The sequence below is a fragment of the Trachymyrmex cornetzi genome, unplaced genomic scaffold, assembly GCF_001594075.2.
Source record: "Trachymyrmex cornetzi isolate Tcor2-1 unplaced genomic scaffold, Tcor1.1 scaffold147, whole genome shotgun sequence".
Classification (NCBI taxonomy): Eukaryota; Metazoa; Arthropoda; class Insecta; order Hymenoptera; family Formicidae; genus Trachymyrmex; species Trachymyrmex cornetzi.
In genome coordinates this window covers 6,988,533-6,996,738 of record NW_017296059.1, presented here as the reverse complement: position 1 = coordinate 6,996,738, position 8,206 = coordinate 6,988,533, and the positions used below count along the sequence as shown (strand labels likewise).

Here is an 8,206-nt window from a genome sequence, read left to right as displayed (position 1 = left end):
TAATAAAAATAATAAATAAAATAAATAAACTACAAAAATATGTTATTAAACAAAAATATAATCTTATTCACACAATACTTTCATATGTAAATAATTTATTTGAAGTGTAAATATTAAACATATTTTCAAATTTAATTTTCTTTGCAGGGATTGTACGTCTAACACATCCTTAATAAATATACAATAAAGGAGCATATAGCCACAGCTAAAGATGTTTTTTTTAGAAATAAAGTAATATATTTCAAATTAATACGTTGACATATAATATTTGTAGACGTTTCGGTTAAGATTTGACCATCATCAGTACAGAACGTCAGTGTTGCAATTAAATTAACAATGGAAGTCTTCTACGTATGTCATTGCTTCGATGTTAAACATCCTTAATAACTTTCGTGTTATTATATTAATGATTGATAATAACAATTGCAATTTCCTGATGCAGATAAAAGAAGAGGGGGCATGCAAAAAATTTAACTTTTTATTTGTTCTCTTCGCAAAATTTATTATTTGTTTGACGTAAAAAATATGAAGAAAAATAAGACCACACGCACGCGTTTGTGACATTTCTATACCACTCACGTCTTAAGCAGGTTCTTTTATCTCGCGCATATAAATACGAGTTTTAATGTGAAGTATATTACACATTATATAAACACATCGGATGAATCGAAAAAAACTTGTATGTTAGGCACACACCACGTCATTGGTTAATCATAAAATCCATCGATAAACCGCATTTTTATAACAAGCCACAAAAACACTATAAATGCATTGCATAATACATTAAACATATGATGCGCGAGTTGGATGAAAAACGACCCTCGGAGAAGGAAAATAGGAATTTTTAATTGTAAAAATTGCAAAAGAAAGAAGTGACAAATGAAGGATATAAATAAACGAAAATTTACGAAACTTGAATTTTTTACTTCGAGAAAATGATATATATATACCATATATATGATTATATATATATATAAATTACATATATAAAAAAAATTATATATATAAAGTTAGTTTTTGCTTTTCCGAAGTTAAAGATTCGAGTTTCACAAATTTTCATTTATTTATATATTGATATAAAATTTTTACATCTTTTATTTCAATGTTAGATTAAGCGCAATATACAGGCGAAAACGCTTTTAGGATTAATCTAACATTGAAATAAAAAATAAAATTCAATAATTTGATTTACTATCAGAAAGATCATAAGTCGAATTTCCATATAAGAGGCGATGATCGCTTTATTGTTGGCGTTGGTCCACATACAGACACATAAGGGAATTGCATTCTCGTTACGTATGCACAGCGTATGGCCGAGTGTTCGACCCGAGCGTTGTCATTATCGTCGCGATTATGCATATTCAGATAAGCAATCAACACCATTGAGGCAGCGGGCAAGGGTCGCGCAGTCTGAAACGAGGATTACTCGAGAGCTGCAAGCGGAAACATAGAGAAAGGATCCTAAATAACGTCTTCCTTCTTCAAAAACTATGTAGAAAATTTCAACAAAAAAAATAGATAAAACAGATAAAGATAGAACACTGCAGGATCCATAAATACGAAAATTTCCGAAAGAAACAAAATTATATTTAATATTATATGAATTGAAAAATCGTTTTCGTATTTTTTATACCTTCTTTTTAACGACTCTAGTAATTATGACTTTCACGTTTAAATTCTTATCTCTTTAGTCCAACACGACTCTTTCAATTCCTGAAAAGGCATTCTCCGAAAACGACGGCTGTAAGGACGTTTAATAACCGGGCCAACATTATCCTAGAAATTGCTTAGCGGCCGCCTGACGCGAGCCAGCCTCGCAATTTCGTTCTTGGAAGGAGCTACTAAATCCTGAGGAAAAGTGTCCTCGCTGGCGTATCGTCGTCAGTCAGATCGCATAATCGGCGATTTTTTTCTCCTAGACGAGCTGACGTATCGCGTAAGTAGAAAAAGGCCATGAGAAAAGACGAGAAGACGAACGACTGTAGAAGAGAATGAAATATACACTGTGTCTTAGATATTCTTATTAGAGGGAGAGAAAAAAGAGAAAATTTTGAAATTATCAAAACGTGAAATTGGATGTGCCTTCCAACAAGCGACACAATACAACACAGTGATCATCTTATCTTTATTTAACATTGACAAACAACAAGGATATAATGATCTAATGTGTCACACCGTGTTATCTATGTCGCTTGTTAGAAGGCACACTCAAAGACAGAGAATGGACTGCGCGATCCGTATCTAAGTAATATATCAAATGTGGTCGTCAAAATGAGAGAGAGGGACCGTGGGAGACGGCCAATTTCCCTCTCATTCTCTCTCCTATTACACCATTGAATGGAAAGAGATAGAAATGGCCATCTGCCACGGTCCCTCTCTCTCATCCCTATCGACCATTTTCACACATGGATCCATTCTCTATGCTTTGGGCATACTAGATAAGTAGAATGAGAGACATAAGAGATAAAACATATCTTAAAAAGTTTTTATATATGTTAAGGCTCCTGAGTATATATATACTCAGTCCAGCCATATTGAATCGTGACGTCATAAGCAAGAAAAGCATCATAAGTGGCACGTTGATTTTTCTTGCACGCAATTTGTAAATAAAGAGAATTTGAATAAAATGATGAGATCGCTTTAAAACACTTGTAAAAATGGACGAAAACTATCCTTATCTCCCTTGAGTCAGTAAGTAGTCGTAAAAGACACGTAAAGTGTGTTCACTAGTTTTTACTCAATGTGCATGCATAGTCTATTTTCACTTCACGAGCCTTTTTCAACTCTTTACTGACTATCTGGGGAGATAAGGAGAGTCTTCGTCCATTTTTGCAAGTATTTTAAAGCGATCTTAACATTTCATTTCATCCAAATTCTCTTTATTTACAAATAGTATGCAAGAAAAATCAACGTGTCATTTCTCGCTTATGACGTCACCGGTCACAATTCAATATGGCTAAAGTGCCTATTCAGGAGTCTTAACATCAAGATATATATATATTTTTAAATTAAAGATATATATATATCTTTAAATTGATAATTAAAAATAAAAGAATCAACCTTTAGAAATAATGAATAATAAAAAGAGAAGGTATTCCTTATCTAATGTTACACGAATGTCTTAAAATCGTTTTCAGTCTGCACTTACAGAGGCACTTAATGTTAAAAATAGCAAGACCGTGAAGTAGAAATTCGCTGAAAAATCTGCGACTAACGCAGAGGGCACGTGATAGCTCGGGCACCCGGTATAACGTTTTAATTTCGCGGAAAATCTGACGATGTAATTTCTGGAGTAGGGCGACGCCCGGCAATTGTTTCAGCCGGCTTTCACCCCCCGCATTATTCATGAGTCGACCCATCCTTTTTTCGCAAACAAGAAGAACGACGGTCCTTCTTCTCCAGTTCTGCTGGTTCCTTCTCCTTGTCCGATTCTTTTTCTTTTCCCTCCGGAGATGATCATTTTTGTGAAACCTTCAGTTCATAGGCATTCGGACATTATTAGCCTTTGCATTAACCCCAAAAGAGATCAATAATCCTCTTATTCTTATATAATTCTCAATTCTTTATATGAGATCTGAAAGAATTTAGAATTATAAAGAAAGAAGATCGTTGAAAGATAATAAGTATACTTTACACACATTTTTGTGACCATAACATCAAGACTAAATTTAATATACGAAAATAATGGAAATAATAAAAAAAAATTGCAAACGGTTTAATATAAACTATGTTAAGCATAATACCATTCATTTGTTTTGAATACGAAACTTTAGTATGCGGTTTCACTCTATTTGTAAATACTTTCATAATGCTCCACGATTTGCATCAATGTGTGTTCCTTTATAAAAGCGTGCACGCACATACAGCATTCTAATAAAAGATATATTAATTTACATATTGTTTACAAATGATGCCTTGTATCGCGTGTTTACGCGGCTGCTATACAGTAGGTACGCAAATCCAAATTAGTTGTGAACCAATTTTAATTGCGCTAATTGTCATAATTTTCACGAAATTCTGGTCCACCACTGCGGATGCTGAGCAGCCTCGCACAGTTGCCGGAAATCGCCGTAATTCGGAACGAGTAATACTCGGAGAATAGCATTTTCCATCCTCCGTAGAATTCCATAATGGTATATATCACCTCTCATAATTCCCTGGGAAACTTTATGACCCTTTTTCCGCGAGACACAATATAAAACATAAAAATAAATGGGCCGATTCATAAATTATAATAAGGAGAAGCAATGTTTATGATAATAAAGCAAAATTTATCATAAAAGTATCTAAACTGTTTCTTACAATTTTATAATAAGCATCGTACATTTTATTATTTATATTTTATCTTATATAGTAAATATATATCTTATGATAAATATATAAACAATTTATAAATCTTTTTCTTACCGAACTTACAGCATAAAATTGGCTGCTATTTTCTGATGCACTCAATATAATTTTATCGTGTATCGCTAACGTTATAACTAACGTTATATCCTTCTTAGTTCTTATGTTTTATTCCTATATATCTCATCGAATCCCGGGATTCTAAAGAAGCTGAAGAAGCCGCAAAGGATATCGCCTCGAGCTTTCCTTTCCACTTTCGCATATTTCCATCAGGTAAAGGCCGGATGAGAATCCCGAAGAGGCCCATTTGTTCCGTGCACCGCGTACTTAAATCCCTGTTGCACTTGCCAAAGGGTTCCATATTGCGTCTTACTTTGATTGGAAAGCTTTTATTTCCCTGTATTTTCGTCACGTTTCTCTTTCTCGATTTATAACGAAAGAATTTTTAAACGTTACATGCTATCTGTTTATAAAATTCATTAATTATATTTTTATATTATTTTTAATACGTTAAATTCTTATTAATGTGTTATAACAAAGGAATGTCTCTGATTATTAATTTTGGATACAACATTATTAATACTTCCAACGATAAATGAATAACGATATTTCTATTGGAGATTTAAACATTTCTGAGTGCAGTCAAGCATTTACTATTCACGAATAGCGTTTACATGCTAATAGACGTTTACGAACGATCGATCGGTGCAGCTTCCTCAGTAGTTGCGACCTCGCCAAGGCATTTCGTATCGTGACAAGTTAAATTAATAAGCCGTACATCGTAGTCGAGAGTGCAGGCTTTATTCAGTCGAACGGCGAGAAGACGTCATAGTGCGACGCGTGGCTATTGCAATTCCTGCCAGAGTCTCGTTAGCGGTGCAGTTAGCAATGTACAGCTTCGCAAACGAGGCGAACCGCAATCCTAAAGCGTTACGATTTCTCCCTTCGAGGAGTGCGGGCAAAAGGGCTGACGCGGAAATAGCTAGCACGTAGCGAACGCGACTCCTTTTGGTCCTGTCGCCGCAGGATAATCAGTCTAGGAAAGCGTCCTTTCATTACTCGTGTAAACACATATTAGAACACCTTTTCCACATCGATGCATTTTCTTCGATATCATAAACGACGTTCATCAATTTTATGGGTTACAAATAACAAAAGATGAAATAAGAAATTTTGTGTAACTTTGTAATCGAATAATTTTATTAAACTAAATGTATTGAATTTTTAATACAAATGATTTCTTATAAAACAATTTCTAAGTGTTTAAAGGAAAAAAAAGGTTAATATACATGAGCCTTAAATGCGTCTTAAATAAAAATTTCTCATTTATAATATAATAATTATTATCGATTTTATTTCGATACGAAAATCTCATGCATAAAATAAAAGAACTGCACTAAAACTATATATTCAATAAAAATTATTGAAATATTTGATCTCATAATAAGAGGAATACAAAGATAGCTGATTTTTTTTATTTCTCATCCGCCCCCGACAATCTGATACTTTAGATATTCATCATTTTATTAAAATTTTTCCATGAAAATATCTTAGATACTAATTTTATACATTTTATCTTTAGTATTTTATTAACATTTGTAATATAATTTTGCAATCGATATTATTTCATAAAGGATATAAAAACGTTAAAAAATTATTGAATACAGATACTCTAGAAGATTAAGGATTTGAAACTAAATATTTTCTTCAGAAATAAAGGGATAATAACTCATGAAATAATTTTGTTCTTTAGTATTAATATGTTACTATATTTTTACATAAATTTCAGATTAATATAAATAATCAGTTAGTAAATACTAGAGAAATTAATTAGCATTCATAGATTTTGGTAGATAATTATATCATTTTCAAATACATATTATAAAATATATAATTAAAGAAATTAAATTTATATAGTAAATAAAAATTACCTGGAGTTGTTGCCATTATAAATTTCAGAGACTTAGCAAACCTTGAACAAAATAAATTCTGTATTAGTTATTGAACGATATTATCTATCTTACATATTTTGCTAAACTTTATGATATCAGAAGTAGCAAATTGAAATATCATAGCTAATCACAATATTAATTAGCATTCATAGATCTTGGTGATAGTAAATAGCATCATTTAATTTAAAATATAATTTAAAATTTAAGGTAATATAGAAAAATATAAAATAAAAGAACTATACTAAAACTATACATTCAATAAAAAAAATTATTGGAATGTATTGATCCCATAATAAGTAAAAGGAATATAGAGTTCTAATTTTTTATTTCTCATCCGTTTCCTTAAAGAAGCAATCTGGTACTTTAGAGATTCACCATATTTTAATTAAAAATTTTCCATGAAAATAATATCTTAAATATTAATTTTAGACATTCTGTCTTTAGTATTTTATTAACATTTGTAATTTAATTTTGCAATTGATATTTCATAAATGATATAAAAGCGTTGAAAAATTATTGAATAAGGATACTAGAAGATTAAGGATTTGAAACTAAATATTTTTTTCAGAAAATAAAAGGATAATATTTCATGAAATAATTTTGTTCTCTAATATTAATATGTTACTATATTTTTACATAAATTTCAGATTAATATAAATAATCAGTTAATAAATACTAAAGAAATTAATTAGCATTCATAGATCTTGGTAGATAATTATTATTTTCAAAAACATATAAAATATATAATTAAAGAAATTAAATTTATATAGTAAATGAAAAAATTACCTGGAGTTGTTGCCATTATAAATTTCAGAGACCAAGCAAACCTTGAACAAAATACATTCTGTATTAGTTATTGAACAATATTATCTATCTTATATATTTTGTTAAACTTTATATCAGAAGTAGCAAATTGAAATATCATGGCTAATCAGAGCACTAATTAGCATTCATAGATCTTGGTGATAGTAAATAGCATCATTTAATTTAAAATATAATTTAAAATTTAAGATAATATGAACAAATATATAAATACCTTCATTTCGCACAAGGTACTGCTTTACTCGTGAATTACAGGCAACCTAAACAATAAAATAATTTTATTAGTAAGGATTATTATTTTCTATTAAAATTGTTTTTTCAGGCTGATTTAAATAATGATCAGTTGGCTAAATACTATGCAAATCATGGTGTTCATAGATCTCGATGATTACACATCATTTTCGACATTTATGTAATAAAACAAATGTTTTTCAATCAAAAGCAAATAATGTAAATTGTAATACATTAAAACAAAGAATTTCAAAAAGCTAAACCACATTTATGTCAGAACATGTATCCTTGTATAGACGATAGATTATATGCATGCAAAGATCATAAAAGACAGTTATTTCTAAATAATATTATATTGCGAAGACGTTTAATAATTTAGAATATATCATAATTGTAAAACACATATTCTGACACAGCGGATTACTGAGAAAAAACTCGATAATAAAGATCAAGCTATATTCATCAATACTTACCACGTGTAGCGTAGAATCAACCATAATGCACAGCGAGAAGAAACGGAAGAAGAATGACTGTCGAGTGTCGATCGACTATCGAATTGGTGTGAAATTTTTCAAGATGGCGAGGAGAAAGTCAGCGACTATACTATACATAGAAGGAATATAGTCTTCGATCTCAACGCCACAAACGGCATGATATAGAATTAAATTTTGACGCAAATTTTAAAACCTTTGGTTTAAAGTTTCAAAGTTTAATTAAAAAATGGCAATTTTTAATGACCATCCACAGTATCCATTCCATTTCTCAAATTTGACAGTTATTATCCGTCTAGCACTTACTAATCAATTTTTACATGAATGTAGCATATTTCTAGACTAAAATAAAATACTAATTTA

General features: G+C 30.6%; 1 long non-coding RNA gene across 2 annotated transcripts in view; it reads right to left on the bottom strand.

Annotated features, from left to right (window-relative positions):
• LOC108757726 (uncharacterized) overlaps positions 1-7,920 on the bottom strand; it is an 11,845-nt gene extending 3,925 nt beyond the window's left edge. Inside the window, exons 1-5 of one of the 2 annotated variants that reach the window (XR_001939916.1) lie at positions 7,826-7,920; positions 7,336-7,381; positions 7,086-7,126; positions 6,279-6,319; positions 4,413-4,769 (exon numbers count right to left, since the gene is read on the bottom strand). This is a non-coding gene — a long non-coding RNA (uncharacterized LOC108757726). Of the gene's footprint in view, positions 1-4,412; positions 4,770-6,278; positions 6,320-7,085; positions 7,127-7,335; positions 7,382-7,825 lie in introns of those variants that run through there. The other variant, XR_001939917.1, reaches the window with a different exon arrangement.
• Positions 7,921-8,206: the final 286 nt, after the last annotated feature.